Here is a 20,354-nt window from a genome sequence, read left to right on the forward strand (position 1 = left end):
TAAATTACTAAAAATGTTTTTTGTATTTAATTGAAGTGCGTTTTATTTGTGTTAGTTTTTATATTATTTTAGTTCTAAATTTGAAGATTGTGATCTTGAAATATTAAAATATTAATTAAATTATTTGATATTATTTTTTCGTCGCTCAAAATAGACGTCACACTGCGGAAGCGGGTATACCCGCTGAAACGCCGTCTATTTTGAGCGACTTTCAAGCCCGGCAAAGCCAATGGAGAAACATGCTGCGGTAAAGTAGTAGAAGTTTTTTTTTTTTTTTTCTTCATTTTAGATCTGCGGCTCCCAGTGTTTTCTTTTCCGTGGAAACCGGGTTCAAATGGCTCTTTCGGTGTCAAAAGTTGCCGACCGCTGGTCTAGACTGATCTCAAGAACCTTGAATACAAACTGTATGCAAGTCAAAGAGACTAATTCTTCTTGCCTGGCCAGATGGGAGCTGTGCTTTAGTTTTTTTTTTCGTTTGTCTCAGAACGTCAAGCTCGACTTCCTCTCACTACTCTATGACATTGAGCCTCTTGCCAAAGAACCATTGCCAGTCATTCCACTGATTTATGTACAAACCCAATTCCAATCAAATTGGGACATTGTCTGAAATATAAATAAAAACAGAATAGAATGATTTGTAGATCATATCCAACCTATATTTAATTGAATACAGTCCAAAGACAAGATATTAAATGCTCAAATTTGTCCTTTCTTTGTGTGGGAATAATCATTCACCTATAATTTTATGGCTGTAACACGTTCCAAAAAAAAAACCCAGGAGAGGTAGCAAAAATGAATAAAGTTGCGGAATTCTTATCAAACACCAATTGGGAACATCCTACAGAAAGAAAAGGTGATGTGATACAATAGTAAACGTGAACCTGTACCAGGCTTTTTGGAACATGTTGCAAAGTAAAAAATTAATTGCTAAAAATAAAGTTTTTCCAGTTTGAACATTAGATATATTGTTGGTGTAGTGTATTTAATTAAATATTGATTGAAAATCATAGTATTCTGTTTTTATTTAACACAACATCCCGACTTCAATGGAGTCGGGTTTGTGGTTTGAGTCGTGACTTGGCAGTTAGAACATGAAGTTAACCAAGTTAATGGGGAGACTCTGGCACATAGTAGTTGCCCCAATAATCGATTTGTTCCTGTCGACCCGTGCCCAGAGTTGATTTCATTGAGCTCTCTCCTGTTTTCCTGTCATACGGAATTCAGGGGATGATATATGTAATCTCTCGAATATTCTGGTGGCCTTCCATGGAATCGGTGGTCCATAAGTACGTCAAGGCATGTTCAGTTTTTGCCAGGAGCAAGACTTCCTCTAGGCCACACATGAGTCTTCTGAAACGTCTGCCCATCCCCCCAAGACCGTGGGCTGAAATATGCTTTGACTTCATCACAGGGTCTTGGTCTCCCAAAGCAACACCACTGTGCTGGACATATTCTCAAAGATGACCAGTTCCATTGCCCTTCCCGAGTAATTTTCAGCCAAGGAAACCATTGAGATTATGATCAACCGTGTCGTCATGATCCACATGTTTCCCAGGGACAGCATCTAAGACCAGGAGCCCCAGTTTGTGTTGCACTTTTCGAGGGAATTATGTCAGCTCATAAGAGGCAGGGCGAGCCTGACCTCAGGCTACCAACCAGAGGCCAATGGCCAGACTGAATGGCTCAACCAACATCTGAAAACTGGCCTCCTGTGGCGAGTGTCTACATGGAGGAAACACTTGGTCTGGGTTGAGTATGCCCATAACCCCTTACCCACCCTTGCTTTTTAAATGTGTTTACAGCTATGAGCCCGCTGTGTTCGGCGACCAAAAACCTGAAGTGTCTCTTCCCTACGCCCACGGCTCAATCCGCTGGTCCCAACACATTTGGGCTACTGCATTGTGGGTGCTTGTGTGTCAAGAGGGACAAATCAAGAAAACGGCAAACTGTGAGAGGGAGCCTGCACCCTGGCTAACAGCCAGACCAGAGAGTGTGGCTCCTGGCTAAAAATCTTCACCTCCAAGAAACCACCACCATTGTTTGTCGGCCACTTGCCCATTACTAAAGTCAGCAGTCCCGCGGCTGTCCAGTCCAGTCTGCCTCACTGTTTTCATGTCCACCTCACCTTTCATGTCAGTCAAGTCAAGCTGTCCAGGGAGCGATTTCTGTTATTTTGTTTTTTTAGGTAAGGACAGATCCTTCTCGGACTACTACTAGATTACTTTCGTAGCTGATTATTTTGTCAGCTCCTTCAGAGGTCATCTGGGATGCCCCATAGCTCAGTGGTTAGACCACTGGTTTGGTAAACCAGGGTTTGTGGGTTCATATCCCACTGGGGCCTCCACTCCCTGAGAAGGGTTGTGTCAGGAAGGGCATCCGGTGTAAAAATTGTGCCAAACATATATGTGCGTTCATCTGAGATGACATGCTGTGGCGACCCCGAAAGGGACAAGCTGAAAGAAACTACTACTTCAAAGGTCATCTGTTTGTATAGTAAAATCTGCACTCTCTATGAGATCTGTCTCTGAGTCCTCTTTTTAGTCCTCGCCTGATAGCTCCATTGTGGAATTTTAATCATTCAAACTGGCCCTGAAAGCTGTGAAACTAAAGCATATTTGTTCTGGTGCTCAAACGATTAAAAAATGATTGCCAATGGTTTTACAGGTCAAAGAGTTGAAAATCCTAATTTTTTTCTGCATCATACACAAGTCTTGTCAGTACAAAATGATGCAACACGGCAGCCATGAAGTGAAGTCACATAAAATATCTCAACATAAAACATTAAGTACATCTATCAAGGCAGGATCCATCATGCTGCCGGGTGAGTTGGTTTAATTAATAAAGTGGCCACAGAGGTGTTTTTTCTTAATGGAAGGCTACGTGCAGCGTTGTTGTCTTCATGGTTAACTATTTTACATTTTTCATTATTAGATAAATTATCCTGACACTGGTGTATCCCAGACTGTTTCTACGGCAATGGTTGCCAACCAGTATGCCACGGCACATTAGTCTGCCATGAGCAATCTTCAGGTCTGCCGTGAGAAATTATCGAATCTTACTTAACCGCTCTAAGAATGATCCATGTACAAGAAATAATGTATCTTTGTTCCCCTATTTATTTCAGTGAGGCACAATGACTGACAGAACAAATAAAACTCAATTCCAATCAAGTTGGGGGGTTGTGTTCAAGAAATAAAACGAGAACACAATGATTTGCAAATCACGTTCAACCTTTATTTAATTGAATACACCACAAAGACAAGATATTTAACGTTCAAACTGATAAACTTTGTTTTTAGTAAATAATCATTAACTTGGAATTTTATGGCTGCAACACAAAAAGCTGGAATAGGGTAATGTTTGCCATTGTGTTACATCACCTTTTCTTTTAACAACATTCAATAAACGTTTGGGAAATGAAGACACTACCCTATTTTCCAGACAACAAGCCGATATTTTTTTCCGACGATGTGAATATAGCATATTTAACGACGTGGTTAGAATATGGACTTTTGGGAGGCACTAGGAACTATCAGTTTAAAAGAAAAACAAAAACGGAATGTAATGGTTAAAACATGGCAGTTCCCTCTATTGCACTCGGGTTTGGTCATGCACAGATTCCTCCAATGTGTAAAAGAAGACTTTACCTTTAACGTGCATAGAAGAGGAGGAATCATCCTGAATTGCACATAGGAGAAGAAGAATCTACCTCAATTATGCGAAGAAGAAGCTATCTCAAGCATGTGTAAGAGACTGCGCTAGTTTTTCGTGTGCTCAGCAAAACAGAGCATGACACGCACAAACACAAAGTATATATTTTTGATTAAATTAGTATAAAATCTTTCACAAAAACTGGCCGCATGTGAAGGACATCCTTATGAGGTCTGCCAGTGGATCTGAAAAGTGTGGAGGAGTGTGAAAGAATCACCCACCACCAATGGATTAAAATACTGGACTGCTTCATGAGGAGAATGGCACAACGTCTGTGGTAAGTGGAGATGAAAATGACACTGAGAGCGACAGAGACACTGAAATGGTGTGTGACGGACACTTTCTGAGCCTCTTCAACTCAGATATCGACGACAACAACTTTGGTTTGAGTGAACAGTTATGTTTGAGCCACTATCCTGCCATATTACAGTCACTGTACTGTTTGTAAACAAGCTATGTAAATACACATTTACAAAGTCTTTCTGTGTAAATATCTAATTTCACAGCATACCGGTACGTACGGTATATGTTCGCGACATAAGGTCCTGAGTGGCAAGTGTATGGAGAGGGGGGGGGGAAGATGCTTCACAGAGTGGCCGCGACTTATTAACTGGTGTGCGCTGTCATCTGAAAAATATGGGAATTGTTGAAGCTTTCTAGGAGGAATTCTTTGTCATTCTTTCTTGATATATAGCTTTACCTTTTCAACAGTCCAGGGTCTCCATTGTCATATTTTACATTCAGAATCTGCTGCACATTTTCAATGGGAGACAGGTCTGGACTGCAGGCAGGCCTCTCGAATACCCACACACTTTTACTCCGAAGCCACGGTGTTCTAACCCGTACAAAATGCGGTCTGACATTGTCTTGCTGAGATAAGCAGGGTCATCCATGAAAAAGCCGCAGCTTTGATGGCAGCATATGTTTCTCCAAAACCTGTATCTACCTTTCAACATTAATGGTGCCTTTACAGATGTGTAAATTACCCATACCATCGGCACTAAGTGCCCCATACCACCACAGGTGCTGGGTTTTGAACTTTGCGTGCATAACACTCGAGATAGTTCTTTTCCTCTTTGGCCTGGAGGACGTGACACGCACAATTTTCCAAAACAATTTGAAATGTGGACTCGTTGGACCACAGAAGACTTTTCCACTTTATATCAGTCCATCTTAAATGACTTCAGGCTAATAGAAGCCTGCGGCGTTTCCGAATATTGTTGATGAATGGCTTTTGCTTTGCATCATTGAGTTTTACGTGTCACTTACGAATGTAGCCCCAAACTGTATTCACTGAAGTTGTTTTTCTGAAGTGTTCCTGAGCCCATGTGGTGATATCCTTTACACATTGATGTTGGTTTTTGATGTAATGCCACCTGAGGGAAGGTCATGGGTATGAAATGTTACTTTTTGGCCTTGCCACTTTCGTGCAGTGATTTCTCCAGATTCTCTGAAACTTTTGATGATATTATGAACTGCAGATGATGAAATTCCTTCCAAGTGTGCATTGAAAATCATTGTCCTCAAACTGTTCGACTATTTTCTCACACACTTGCTCAAAAAGCAAATCACTGTATTCTGTTTTTATTGAAGACAACGTCCCAACTTCATTGGAATTGTGTTTGTAAATGCTCTTCTATTAAATGGCAGGAACTTCATCCAATAATTACTATAGAGCTAATTTTTGTGACATTTTTGTTTGCTGGTGTGCCGTGAGATATTCCAATTGTAAAGTATGTGCACTTGATTCATAACAGTTGGCAATCAATGTAATTTAATCCCTCTATGTAAAAAAACACCCTTGTGAGACCACACTTGTTTATGTTTACAGGGCTGTCCCGGAGCGGAAAGCTACGTGGAGATCTTTGCTAGTGACGTAGACCAACAAATGCGAATGACATGATTTCTGGCCTCCCAGGTGAACGATGTCTGCAACTCGGGAACGTGCGTATGGTTTTAACTCATATTCCACATGTTTATTGAGGTACCATAGAGACAATATTCCTTTCAATAAATTAGAAAAAGTTGGTTTGTCAAAATACACCACCATTAACAAACTTTCCATCCTTCCACAAGCTGTATAATTTAGCTAGGATGTAACTAATGTTCTAAATCAGCGCAGTCTTTCATCCGTCATTCCATTCAATTAGTTAATCTTCCAGACATCCAGCAAGGTTATCTTATATCTTGGGGTTTAGTTTTCTGTCTATCTTTCTGTCCCTCCGTATATAGTGTAGGTATGTACATCTTTGTCTAGCTAGCCTCGAAATTGTCCTCTGTCTGACACGATCTGCCATTCTTCCTGTCTCCAGTATGTTTATCTGTCTATCACTCCATCTTATCCAATCTGTCCCGTAACTGATCTGTTTAATAGCTAACATTTCTAATTCAGTTTGCCTATACAGTACTCTGGCACGTTTAGGGTCAGTTGGACTCATGTATGTTTACTAACAGGCAATGCACACAGGACACAATAAGCTTGTGGGTCAGGTATAAGACTCATTAATTACTTAGGAAGGTCCTGAGGGAAGGCAAGTAGTGAACGCTTCAAGTCGCTTTTACGCGCACACTATTTTGTTCTGTAGTATATTAGTGCTCTCTCCTGTGTGGAAAAGCCTGCCTCCTTTATCTTCATTTCCATCCCAGCATGGCCGGGATGGTTTGCGTAGGTGTGTCTGCGTATAAAACTGTATCCATGTTGTACCTTGTGTACATGTCAGTATTGCTCACGGTTTATTGTGCTGGATGTATTTATGGACTTTGACATGTTCATGAGTCTTCTCACCTGCTCGCGCACGCACGCACGTATCTCTATTAGCAGTTTCATAGTGTTAACAGTGTGATGCCAAGCGTGAACCTTCCCACCTTTGCCTCATATCTATGCAAAGCTAGGGTCTTGTCAATCAGTCACCTTGGTGACACGGAGCCCCACCTCCCCAATTAGAGCTGACAGAGCAGGATTAGGAGGGGGGCGGGCCCCCGCCGACCTGCCTACGTGTCAATCATGAGCCGGGCATCGGCGCGCCTGTTTACTGTCAGATCCCATCTCCGTCTGTCAGACTGCTGGCAAGCGTCGCCCGGGGAAGTGAGGCGGCGGCAGTCGAGGGGAGGAGGAGGAAATCTGATCAGAATTAACTATGCTTCTCCCCAAAGAGCGGCCGTGCTTTTAATTCATGAAAGGCATGAGAGGAAGAGTGGTAGAGGGAGGAGAGCGTTTAAAACTCAGAGCAGGCCCTTCTTTAGAAGTTTTCACACTGATGTTCCATCTCTCCTTGACAATCACTTTCGTGTGCTCGCTGACTCTCCCTCCCATTGTTCTGCCGCAACATCCCTTTCTGTCTTTTCCGCGACCTGCTTCCCACACACCGTACACTAGCCAGGATCATCAAACCTCCCTCTGAACTTGTTGTTCCTCTCTATTTCTTTTTTTTTTAACTACGGCAAGTTAGAAAGTGTTGACGTGCGATGTATTATCTTTGGTTGCTCATTAGGATTACACAAAAACTTCCTAAGTGACTTCTATGACACTTAGCTTAGCTTTAACCGCAAATCCACCAAAAAGATAATTTTTCCCTTTTTTTTTTTCTTGTTGTACAAAATAGAATCACTGGCCCCCAGCCCCAGAGTCCATTCCGTCTAGAGCAGGGTCGGGGATTGAATGTCTAAAGGGACCATGGGAAAAACTGGAATGGTTGTCAAGGGCCACAGCATGCTAACCTCAATTGTGTTCAATATGAATTTAATGACTTTGTAAAGCAATAACTTGCATGATGTGGTACTGGGAATGTTGTAATTGGAAAAAATGTCAAACACAATTAGAAGCATTTATATTAAATTACATAAGCACCGGTGGCGGGTAGAGCATTTGGTATCTGGGCCTTCAGTGGGGATTTACTTGACGTAATCCTCCATTTAATGCGACCACCAAGACATTAAAAAAAAAATGTAAGCCACCGTTACTCCATCAGCAGAAAATACAACAACACACAACTGTGCATATTTTTCTATATTTCAAACTTTGTGAAAAGCGAGTTGAAAATATTTGATTGTGACTTCTATTTTCTTTGTTACTGCGAGTGTGTGCACCATACTGCCCCTCAAACGACAAGATGTACACATCAGGAACAGGGACTATAGCTATTTCATCCATCCATCTATCCACCTTCCAAGCCACTTATCCTCACAAGGGTCACTGGATACCCCGGATGCATTACCCCACATGTAAGAAAGCCTGTTCCCACCATATACTGAAAGTAAAAAATAATTAAATATGCATGCTGGTGCAGCTGTAGAGGAGTGGCCTCACAGTTCTGAGGACCAGGGTTCAAATCCTGGACCCCCCTGTGTGGAGTTTGCATGGTCTCCCCGTGCCTGCGTGGGCTTTCTCTGGGCACTCCGGTTTCCTCCCACATTCTAAAAACACGCAACATTAATTGGACACTCTAAATTGCCCCTTGGTGTGATTGTGTGACTGTCTGTCTCCGTGTGCCCAACGATTGGCTGGCAACCAGTTTAGGGTGTACCCTACTTCCTGCCCGATGAGAGCTGGGATTGGCTCCAGCACTCCCACGACCCTCATGAGGATAAGCAACTCAGAAAATGGGTGGATGGATGGATGGATCTGCTCCCCCACGCCAGAAATACTCCAGATGCTTTATATCGCCCTTTGTGACCCGCTAAGTGACCCGCTAGCATTTGGACAGGCATACAACCCAATAGAGTATTTTGTTTTTCATTTTTGTTACCTGTACAACCTTGGTGCAGGTCTGCATGCTATTGGAGTGTTGTTATACTGTACTTTTTAAATTGCACTAATATGTATTTGTCACAGCCTTAAGGTCAGTGTTTATTTGCACCCGTCTCGTTCTGTGTTCCCGGACGTGTCTGGAGAAGAGGTTAGCGCGTGCGCTTACAGTGTTTGAATACATAATACTGTTCAGCGCTCAGTATGTATCATGTGTGCTGTGTTCATACAATTTGAGCGCGTGTGTGTGCGTGCATGTGTATCCCAGGCCGGCCCTGAGGTCCCCAGCGTGTTTGCATTTCTTCTCTTTTGGGGTCTGTGGCACCGGTCTCACTTTTACCCTGGTGCCCCCACTCTAATCCTTCAGCAAATTAGGGGTTGTGTGTTTCTGAGGGGGGTGTTTGGGGTCTGGGCCAAGCCACGGCTCTGGGATTAGAGGAGTGAAGGTCTCGGGCTTGTGGAGGATGGAGTGGAAGGAAATAAAAGGTAGTGGTGGAAGGAAAAAAAGAATGTTATTGTCAGCATTATGCAGGGTGCCAATGCTCATGTGGGATGTATCATTACCGTCAGCAAGACAGTAGTATTTTTCAGGATTTTGTGTTTGCTTACTGTTCCAATTGCAAGATCAAAATCAGATTTCAAAAATGTCTAAATGATTTTTATGTACATGATGTTGACCACTTCTGCTGTGGTTTATTGGCTTGGAACCAAGATGTAGCTGTCTTGTTGCACTTGCTCTATATTGACGATGCAACGCCAATAGTTGTTGTTTGTTGAACAACAGAGATTCCCGATTGGTGGACAGAAAGAAAATACAATTGTCTTGTGAAGGGATGGTCATTATTAATTACCTCACGATTTGATATTGCTTTTAATGCTCTGATACTGATTAATTAACAAGCAGAAATGCAAATTGTACATTTTGACTATTGAAATACTGTGTTCCCTCATTTAACACGGGGGTTATGTTCCAAAAAATACCCTCGTTAAGAAATCCATGAAGTAGAATTTGATTTTTCCTTTTTCATTTTTCAGGTTTTTTTTTCATTCATTATATATAGTTTTCATTTTGGATATGTCTTTTCATTTACAGGATGGGATTTTTTGGTTCTTATGTTTAAGGGCTGTTAAACCCCTAACCACGCACTTTAGAATCTTTCATTAGACAGGCATTAACATTTTCTCAGATTTGTCTTGTTTAAACACTCTCAAAGTTCAAACTTTCATAGATTAAAAAAATTAAATACACTATTGTAGAACGAAACCAAAGATCAAAACCCGTTTGAGGCCAAAACATTTATTTGATAAATAAATACATAAACTTCCCTCCATCCCTCCATTTGCTTTATCCACCACCGGGTATAAGCGTTTTCCTATAAAAAGAAAAACAATATAGTTATTAGAAATACATTCACTTTTAATGATCACTCTATGAGATTGGACACAAGAAATTGTACTAACACTTGATCGCTTGACAACCATGCCCAATGAACTTCTGGAAACTGCAATGAGCTCAGATCCGCTCATCCGGCAACGGGGTTTGGGGGCCGTGTGGGAGTGCCATGCTGCCACATGAACGGCTTGCCGCCGCGGTTGCCCGCCCTAAGTACTAGGAGTGGAGCCACAGAACAACGTGAGCAAAATGCATCCCGGCTTTCTTGAAACCACAAAACTGCAACACATTGGGCAGATACACCAAAATGCCCACCGGCCGGCCCTGCGGCGGAAGTCCCGGTACTTAGGGCGGTTGGCAATGGTCTACAGTCCAATAGCCAATCGGGATGCAGAACATCATCCGGGGTTTCCATTACCATTACCATTAGAATGCGCTTCCATACATTAAAAAGAAAAAAAAAACTACACACACACACACACACAAAAAAAGAAAAACTCGAACCTCGTTGAAGTGAGGGAACGCTATTTATTCTTCATACCAAGCTAACAAATGTCATATCGTCCCTGGAGTGTTGGAATTGGCAAGATCAAGTCCTTTGTTTTTATCCTATACTAAAGACATGTGATTCTAAAGATCAAATATGAGACAAAAGTTCAGTTTCATAGTATTTACATTTCGATGTCATAATTAACTCGGGACAGAGCACCTTTTGTTTGAAGCCACCCACTTTTCAAGTGAGCAAAAGTGTTGGAACAGTGTTAAATCAAACGAAATAGAATAACATATAATATTTGGTGGCATAACCCTTGCAGCAACTGCATTAAGCCTATGACAGCTTGACTTCACTAGACTTTAAAGACCCAAAACACACTGCCAAAGCAACACAGGACTGAATCAAGGGGGAAAAGTGGAAGGTCATAGACTGCCCAAGTCAATCACCGGACCTTAATCCAATAGAGCGTGCATTTTACCTCCTGAAGAGGAGGCTTAAGGGTGAAACCCCCTAGAAATATACAAGAGGCTGTAGTAAAGGCCTGGATAAGCATTTCAAATGAAGAATGCAACAGTCTGGTGAAGTCAAAAGTTTGCAGACTTGATACTTATTTCAAGTAAAGGTTGATTGGGAATGCCGAAGCACCAAAACCTGATTTGACGCCCACGCCATCACCGTGCTTGAGGGCCCAGCCAATTTGATGGATCTAAAGCCCATTAAAATCTCAGGGGTATTTTCAGGAGGAAAATGAGGGCCACCAGATCCCAAAACAAACAAGTACTGTATTGACAGTTATGTAACAGTTGAAGAAAATCTGTACTTCTATAAGTCCTGGGCAATGCGACAGGCTAATTGCCTCCACGCCACAGCACATTGAGACAGTGATGAAAGCAGCGGGATTCCCAAACAAGTCTTGGAGATTTACATATCATTTTAAAAGTAACATATTTTGGATTGATTTAATGTCACCCAAATATTTCTTTTTTTACTCCCCCAAAAAATGAAGTGAATGGTAATGTCTTCACACTATTCAAATTTTTTGAATACCTGATTTTGCGTGTTTTATGAGGCGGAAGCTCAGCTTATGTAAAAATAAACAGATATTTGAAATTGTTTAAATTATGCACCCTGCATCTAGAATTTATGAAGGTTTAACTTTTGGAATGGAATTATGGAAATACAGTAAGTAACTTTTCCATTTTCCATGATGCTCTGTTTTGCAAAATCAGTCTCTCTCAATCTCTCTCTCTCTCTCTCTCTCTCTCTCTCTCAATTGTGACATCATGACCATGGAGCCTGTTTTTTTTTTTTTTTTTTTTTTAAACATAAATTCCCAGTGACAAGTTTAACAGCTGTGTTCAAATAAGTATGGCACTGGGTGATCGGTTACTTACATGCGTTGCAGCTGTGGGGTTATACGGGCGAGCTCCTCAACTCGCCTCACCAGCCTTGGTGAGGTGAATTTTGCAGCAGTTTTCTTTGTAAAACTTTTTTTTTTTGTAACTTTTTTTTTCCCTTTAAAATGAATACATCCTCCATTGCTTATACATTCAGAACAACACTGTCCATTCTCCATTCTCTTTGCTCCACTTTTAAACTGGCCGCATTTGTGAAGCTGGCACGCACATTGAGTCACCTGAAAAAGATAAATATGTGTTCCATTGAGGTCCACAGCGCCCATTCACCCACTTGTGAAGCTGCTTAACTGGCGAGAATGGTTGCTCGGGAGTCAGTCCACTAGTTTGAGAGTGAGACTTTGTTTTGCTTACCACTGAGTCATGCGACTAAATCACGTGCGCTGATTCAGTTTGGTTGTTTTCTTTTCGAGACCATATGAATACTCGATAATGTAAAATTGCACATCTTTCAAGCTACGTTCAGGATTACATCAAAGTTGATGTATATCGCCCACCTCTAGTTCCAAGTCACACCTTCTGTTTTTGATGTTGTTTTTCCTCAGACCTGGAGGTTGCTTGACTATAAAACAGTTTATTCGTTCCTTTTTCTCCCCCCTTTGAATCACGACAACGCCGTTTTACGTATCAGTATTTCATTGATGTATATACTTGATCTGATCCACGTGGGAGTCAGCACGGCGTTATCCGAAACAGCCAGCGAGCCCCTTTGCGCGGCCATATGTGCACCGACGAGCTAAACACAAAACGCTGTCGTGTCTGCTGATCGCTTCGCGTATGCAGCAGGTGCGGGTTGCCGGGGGGAAATGTGGGCGGAACATGTTTGCGCGTGTTTGCATTAGAGATGCGCCGCGTGTTTGTTGTCTGAGAGGCGGCTCAGGTGTCTGTTAATGTCTGCTGAACGACCTCGCTGCAGGGAAGGCGCTATCAGGCTGAGAGGGAGCCTATCATGTTAATTACTTTACACACACCCTGACAAGCACGCACACACGCGCCGAGAAATCACTCATCTTTCTTTCATTTTGTCATTCCTGCGCATTCTCTCTATTTGAAGGTCTCACACGTCAATTCCCCTCCGCGTTCAAGAAAGATTGTTTTATATTCTAATCAATTCAAGTCGGTCCTGCGAAATTAATTGACATTCATTCAGTGGTTCTGGATTCCTCCGAGGCTGCTTTTGTTTCCGCCTGTCAGAGGGTTGCAAGTGAGATTGGGCTAAATGTTTTGTCATCTCACACTCCCGGGTAAGGCCACTCTAAAGCGTGAAGCCGGAGGTCAGTTTAACCTCCGAAAAATGTGTCTTTCCCACTCATGACCGAGAGAAGACGAGAAGGGTAGCGGGGGGCGGGGGGGATAACGTTCTGGGCCAAGATCATTCCACTGTGACAGCCTGCTATTGTCTCAGTATTAAGATTTAATTTTTTTAAAACTGTGATAACCCCTCTAAAGACATCAAATTTTACTTCTTTAAAAAAAAAAAAAAAACACACTTTCCGCACTATAAAGCGCACCTAAAAGCTTTTAATTTTCTCAAAAGCCGACGGTGCGCCTTATATATGGATCAATATGATATGATAATGAGCCTTTAGTGCAGCTCCATCTAATGGATACATAACGTAACCCCAGCCTCTACTATTGCGTCTGTTCTATGCGGCTTATAATGTGGTGCACCTTATAATGCGGTGCGCCTTATATATGAAAACATTTTCATCACATTTCTAATGCTACTACAGATGGCGTACCAGTGAAGGCAAAGTGGAAAAAGTGTGAAGACAACCAATCGTCCAATCTATTTTCGATGGTCGTTTGTCCACATTGCGATCCGGGTGAGCCTGAGCCTATCCCGGCTGACATGTGGCGAAAGGTTGGGTGCACCCCAGACTGGTTTCCGTCCAATCACAGGACACATAGAGACAAACAGCCGTTAACACTCACATTCACACATGGGGGCGATTTAGATGCTTAACGGTTGGAAAGACCCCTACTAACTGTCCACGAGAGTAGTTGATGACCGAAGGGTGACTTGAGTTTCGGCTCATTTGCGGAGATGTCTCCGTGGCGTGTGCTGAGACTAACCATAGAGTTGTGTTGAAATGGACCCTTCAATTTCCTTTGAGTCCTTTCGGCGATTTTTTTTTTTTTTTTTTTCCAAGTCTCCAAAAGATCCCAGAGAGGTCTCTGGTACATCAGATAGACCTACTGGAGACCTTCAAGACTGCGGAGATATCTGCTATTTCACGGTGACGTCTCCGAGAGGACGCTTGACCCTTTTTTCCTGTTGCAAAGTCCTGACCTGCTTTTGGCAGTAGACAGCATGAAACTAATTAGAAAAAGCTTTTGAGAATATATCTATCTTTTTTTTTTTTAAATGTGTTTTATCATGTAAATCACATTGAGTTTAGTTACCTTGTGTATGAAATGGTCTATGGAAATAATTTTGTTGTCCATGACTATTTGTAAACAAAACCTTTTTCTTTATTTTTCTAGCATCTAGCGTGAGGCAGCTACATTTCTTGAATGTGCCGTTTGTAAAATTGGTGCAATTCTCTGCTGTAGCAGAAAAATAAAACAAAATATGTGACATTGACAGTGTTTCAAGTTATTTTATTGTGCTTTTACATATTTAAATGTCTGTGCAGTGTGTTTAATGAACAAAAATAATAGCTCTGAATGAGAAATGTTGCTTCATGCTCTTTTATTGTTACCGTTATTTTTGTTTGGATGGAAAAAAAAAAACCAAAACGTAAGCTCCTAACTACCAGGTGTTTGCCAGGCAGTCAGCTGTATGTTGTTAGCAGCTGAAATAAATATTTAAAATGTCGCCGTTTTTCCTCAAATGTATTTTCAAAGGTGGTATTCACATGTAAATTTCACCAGCTGTTGGGAACAACCCGAGTGCGCCATACATACAAAGAAAGTAGAATGAATAAGATCAGAAATGAGGTTAAGTGTACTAATGTGACATGAAGGAGGGTAAAAAAGTATTGAACACGCCAACTGGTATTTATTTCATACTTTATACAAAAACCTTTGTTTGTACTGACTAAATGAATTTGTATGAACGTATGGATGCACGCACTACATGTCTGATCTCCGGACTCTGACTCACTGAGCCCTCGGCGTAGTCATAACAAGGTTATTAACCACTGTGCTAAAATTAAAATTAAAATGTCAGTTTCAGCTTTCCAGATGCTTTGCAGGGTACGTATACTGTGGTAAAAACATTGAACATTTTTCTTGCACTTGAAGAAAATGTATCCATTTCACCACTATTTGTTTGGCGGATGAGTCAACTTGACTACTCCTCATTTAAAGCTTGAAGTCAACTAATAATCTTGTTTTGACATCTTCAAATGTGCCAATTTACAGAGGACTTTCGATTTGCTCGTCGTCTGCCGTCACCCTACTGCAACGCGTTGTGTAGTGGCGAGATGCCTGGCCAACAACATGCCAAAGTCTAGAAAAAAACCCACAGTGTTTAGCCTTGCTAGCATTGGCTATTCCAGTCTCTGCTAATCTTCAAATATTCATACTAGCGGGACCACAGGCCTGACAGCGAGGAATAACGACAGTGGTGCAATAATGCTTGAATTTATTATAATTATTGTGTCATCAACATCAACAACTTGTGTTGCATTCTGACACTGCGTCATAACATTTGTGGCGTAACTGCTGTACTACACTATTATAAGGGTGGGAAATATTTGAGCGAAAATGAGACCGAGAGTCTCAGAAGTGACATAAAAAATGCTTTTTTTTGAGCCTGCCTTCGACGTTGTGTCTTACGAGACACTTTGCTTCTATGTTCTGTCTGATTTGTGTTTTGTTTCGTCCTGGCAACCTTGCTCTTACCTGTGTTTCTTCTTGTTTCCCTTGGGGGTCATAATCAGGGTGCACTGAGCAAGGTAGAACTGAGGAGCGATTGAAAAAGCACTTTGTGGATACCCGGAAGATGAGGTTGTACTTCTAGTTTTTGTTGGGTGTCTGCATCCTGTCTTGCTCCAGAATTATGTTATAGGTCTATGTAGGGTTTTTATTTTTTTCTAGTATCTAGTTTTAATCCCGTCCTAGTGATTCCACTAACGTTATTGAACACCAGATGAGACTGGACAATTTGTTGAAGAGAAACGTGCATGGTTCCCACGTGTTCCCGTAGTGTTCGGTATCCGTTACTTTTTCCAATATCAATGAAACAACTGCAAACCAAAGGATTTGTCGGATGCAAAGCAACTCCTATCAAACACCCCAAGGTGACCCCGTCATGCTACAAACACCTTCCTTCCACTTTGCCTGCCAAATGTCTTCAAAATGGTGAGTAGTATTGCTTTATGTTTTTTGTCCATTGGTTAACTTGTCATTTAGACTACGACCGGAAGGTATGCTCAACCTCAGAGGTTGTATTGTGTTTTCGATATAAAGGCGTGGTCCGGGCAGAGAGGGAGGTGGTGGTGGGGCTATTGGCCAGGGCAGGTAGACGCTGTTAGTTAAATGATGCTGGCGTACACAAGAGGGATTGCTTTGGGAAGTTGTCATCCATCATGCTTTTAGAATGACTCAAAGCAGCACTCTGCTTGGAGGGTTATGGTCTGGGATCCATGATTGATGCGAGCTGGATGGGTGTTTTGCAGGCGGGAGTGCGAAAGAGATTGTGTGTGTGTGTGTGTGTGTGTGTGTGTGTGTGTGTGTGTCTGCGCCCGTGCGCATGTGTAACACAATGAGATGAGCCGGTTGTTTATGGAGCTTCTTAAAGTGAATCTAATCTGATGACAACACCTGTTTCAACATTGGAAAAATATCCATGCTTGTTTCCATGCAGTGGACAATTTATTAGGTACACCTGAACAATCTAGAAAGGGCTGTGTCAGGAATTGTCTATAAGGAGACTATACTTATTAGTTTTATTGACAGTGTTAGAGAGGTATTAATGTGACAGAGTTTATTATTGTGGTTGTAATTTCAGTGGTGGAGAACTGCACTGCTTCTTACTTTTAGGCGATTCTCAAATTTAGCCACATACATGCCAGAGGCAAATGGACGGACAATAGTATGCCTGATGTAGAAGCATGTAATTACTCAACTGTAGATGGTCCTTAGTGCCTATTACAGGTAGGACATCAATTATGGGGTTGGTCTTTATTTGTGTAAATACAGAGGCTGAAATAAGCATTTAACATGTCCCCAGACCTCAGATCTGTGAAGGAGACATGCCAAATCCTAGACAACCCCGCTGCCCTGAATAAGGCATTGTAAACTATTACTTACTTACTACATACTTCCAAGCACCTTGTAGAACCACCTGAAAGTGTTTATTTGTGGTGTGACGCTGACTTGTTCAAGTAGGGATGACACAGCAGCTGATTAACTGAGGCAGGGCGCCTATTAGGGTTGAGGAAATACTATTTCATGTGTCTAATGACGTGTCCGTGATTGTAAGTCGCACTTCATTTCAATGACAATCAGAGCGCATTCATTCAGTTTTGTTCACTTGCACCTCATGAAATGACTGCCGAGAGTGTATGCCGTAACTCAGTGTTTGCCAACCTTTATTGTTTTATTCACAAAACTCTCACAGCACACAATCAAAAAAAGAAAAAAAAAGTCCTAGAAAGGGGGTACACGGTTCAACGATTTTAATGTTTGCTTTTAATTGCAGCCAGATCTGTCCTGGAAAAGAGAATCTGTCATTATGGATAGCTGGCATAGATGAACAAAAATATGTCATTGGCAAATAATTTTAAGTGAAAGTGGAGAATTTCTGGCCGCACCTGACGATTTCTTACGGCGCTGGTCGGGAATCGTTACCTTAAATTAAGCACACGCGCACGGAAGCGCGAAGGAAAGTGCCTGGACGTACCCAATTGTATTTCTTTAAGCTGAAGTGTTTAGATTTGTGTGTTTAGTGTGGCTTTTCCTCACTCACTCATCCATTTTCCTTGTGTCCGCTTCACCTCAGTTCATTGTTAAGTTAGTGTGAGGCCAATATTCAGGAAAGATCATGGAGAGGACCCAATAGCAATCGATGTCCAATTAGCGAGGCGCCGCAGTCCAGAGGGCGGAGGGACGGGGGCTAACGAGAGGTGAAATTTAGAAGAGGAAAGAAGGAAAGGAAGCAAGGAGCTCAAGAGAGTGCAAAAAAAAAAAAAAAGGCAATATCTATTATGTGTAGGCGAGGGGGACATGAGGGGGGCGTTATGGTCCTAAGAGGTGGGGGTGTTAGATGCTCAATCAAGCCATGTGAGGACAGTGTAATTAATCCATTGAAAATGTCTGATTGCAGATGACTTTGGGAATACCAGAATGGTGTGGCTGGGCCGGAGGGAGGTGGGGACAAGATGGATGCAAGCAAGTGGGGGGAGATGGGGAGGGGGGGGCATGCGGAAGGGCAAACAGAGGGAGAGGCGAAGATGAATTGAGACAGGGGAGATACAGTACCTTTTTAAATGAGAAGGAAGAGTTTCAGGCACAATAAAACAAAAGTGCTTGATTATGTATGGGTTACGTCTGACCATCGCTCACAGTACTAAAGGAGATAAAAAAAAAAAACTCCTCCTGATATTACTTTTACATGAAGAGGAAAAAGTCTCATTTGCTAAAACACTCCCATTAGATGGACCAGATTTCTGGTGCTGACTCTGCATTAGGGTCAGGCGAGGAAGTGCCCCCACCTGACCCAGCAGACAGATTTGCTTTCTTTCCCATTACCATTTCACACAAAACTCAACTCCATTTAATTTGAGCACTATAAAGCGATACACTTAAATTCAAAATCAAACATAAGATTAGACATATGATTTAGCCTACAAAGAACGTTTAAAAACAAGTTTTATGAAGTGTAGAAGCTAAAGAATTCAAATGCATTTTAGAGTACAGGTTTGAAAAATGTACAGTGGGGATGGGAGGTGGGGGCTTGTCCACTGGGAGGTCATTCCATCGTTTCAGACCAAAAACCACCTCTGAGCTTTCGCTTGGACTTCAATATCTCCAAGAGCAGCGGGTTGGTTGACCTGAAGCAGGAGCGTTGGGATGGAGCTGGGTTGGACCATTTGGAGAATTGAAACCAAATACCAGAATCTGAAAATGAACTCTTAAGTGCATACACAGCCGGTAAAGGAAGGTCAGAATAAAAATGAAGTTCTCATTGTCTTCCTGTTTAGAGGTGGGCAGCGGAATTTAGGACAAGCAGACAGTGTATCCAAAAACAAGGCCACAAAAACAGCTAATATTATTGTTGTATTATCGTAGTGGTCTTCTTCATGATAAAAACAAATTGTTTACATTGTACATAATTATGTTATAACGTTTTTTCTTCATGAAGCGCAATAACAGGGAGTGGCATTTCTACAATTAAAAAAGACATTACAGTTTTTGTTTAGTGGTGCCCTGTAACGGAATAAGTGCGTTTCAATTCATTTTAATGGATAAAAATGGATTTGATATACAAGCGTTTTGAATTACAAGTGTGCAGATGAATCAAGCTTGTGTAGCAAGGTACTACGGACTGTATACAATATTGGAAATCCTGGAAATACTTTTGTACACGTTCCTGCTTAACGTTGATGAGAACGGATGCCATGCTGACTTTTTTTTTACATTCCATTCCGTCTGCGAGAGATGCTGTTTTACGTCAGCTCAGCTGAGTAGCGCGCTATTTACTGACTTACTTCCCCCCTCCTTCTTCTCACGCCTCAGCCATGTTAAGCCTGTATAATCTAATTAAATTTGATAAAGCAGCAGTCATCAGAGCATTATGTTGATACCCATCGTGCTTACTTGCTGACTTTGTTCGACGGCTCTTCAGTGATGTCAGAAAGTGTTTCCTGGCGCGCGCGCGGGATTCACTTTGAGGCCGGCAGACGGCGAATTAAATGTGGTCAGGGCGGTGACGTGTGCGTGGCGTTCACAAGGCGTCAACTGGCAAAGTGCTGACAAAGGTTGAATCTTCTGCATGATTGACTTCTTTCATGGCAGAGAAGACAGACTGGACTTGACACGCCAAAAAGCATTTGTGCCTCAAAGCTGTGTGTGTGTGTGTGTGTGGGGGGGGGGTGTCAAAGTGGCTGTGCATGAAGTCCAAAGGTAGCGAGACGGCAGCACACGCTTTTGTAGTCCTAACTCTTTTTTGGTTGAGTTTTCAAACATGTCACTACTGCTTATGCTCTTTTCTTTGTTCTTTTTTTTTTTTTATATAGATAGATCAAAAACCTTTTTGTGTCCTATTCTAAAGGCTTGTGAGCTCCTGAAAGAGATATGGAGAGAGAATATTGGCTATTCAGGATCTTCCGACCGTGGCAGTGTGTCAAGTGTTTTTCCTGCCTTGTTTTGTATGTTCAATGCGTTAAAAAAAATAGGACTAAATTCCTGTCATTTGGTTGAGTATACAGTAGTACTTTGATTTATGAGTGATCTGACTTGCAAGTTTTTCAAGATAAGAGCTGTAGCTTCCATAATTTTGCAATTTCTGCAATTGGGAGGAAAAATTGGAGTTCCGAGCACGAAATGGTTTATTGGCATTAATTGTAAAATAAAGCAATTTCCCTGTTGGTTTTTCATCCAAACCAAACTACCACGTAGTTCACAGTATAAAAGTGTGCTCGT

The 20,354-nt window shown here is 41.8% G+C and overlaps 1 protein-coding gene across 4 annotated transcripts in view; it reads left to right on the top strand.

Annotated features, from left to right (window-relative positions):
* The first annotated feature begins 44 nt into the window (after window positions 1–44).
* npas1 (neuronal PAS domain protein 1) overlaps window positions 45–20,354 on the top strand; it is a 109,060-nt gene continuing 88,750 nt past the window's right edge. For 3 of the 4 annotated variants that reach the window (XM_061827177.1, XM_061827176.1, XM_061827181.1), the window contains exons 1-2: window positions 45–247; window positions 5,543–5,655. The gene's annotated coding sequence lies outside the window, so the exon portion shown is untranslated. The remainder of the gene's footprint in view (window positions 248–5,542; window positions 5,656–20,354) is intronic. The other variant, XM_061827178.1, reaches the window with a different exon arrangement.

The sequence above is a fragment of the Syngnathoides biaculeatus genome, chromosome 8 (assembly GCF_019802595.1).
Source record: "Syngnathoides biaculeatus isolate LvHL_M chromosome 8, ASM1980259v1, whole genome shotgun sequence".
In the NCBI taxonomy this organism is placed as follows: Eukaryota; Metazoa; Chordata; class Actinopteri; order Syngnathiformes; family Syngnathidae; genus Syngnathoides; species Syngnathoides biaculeatus.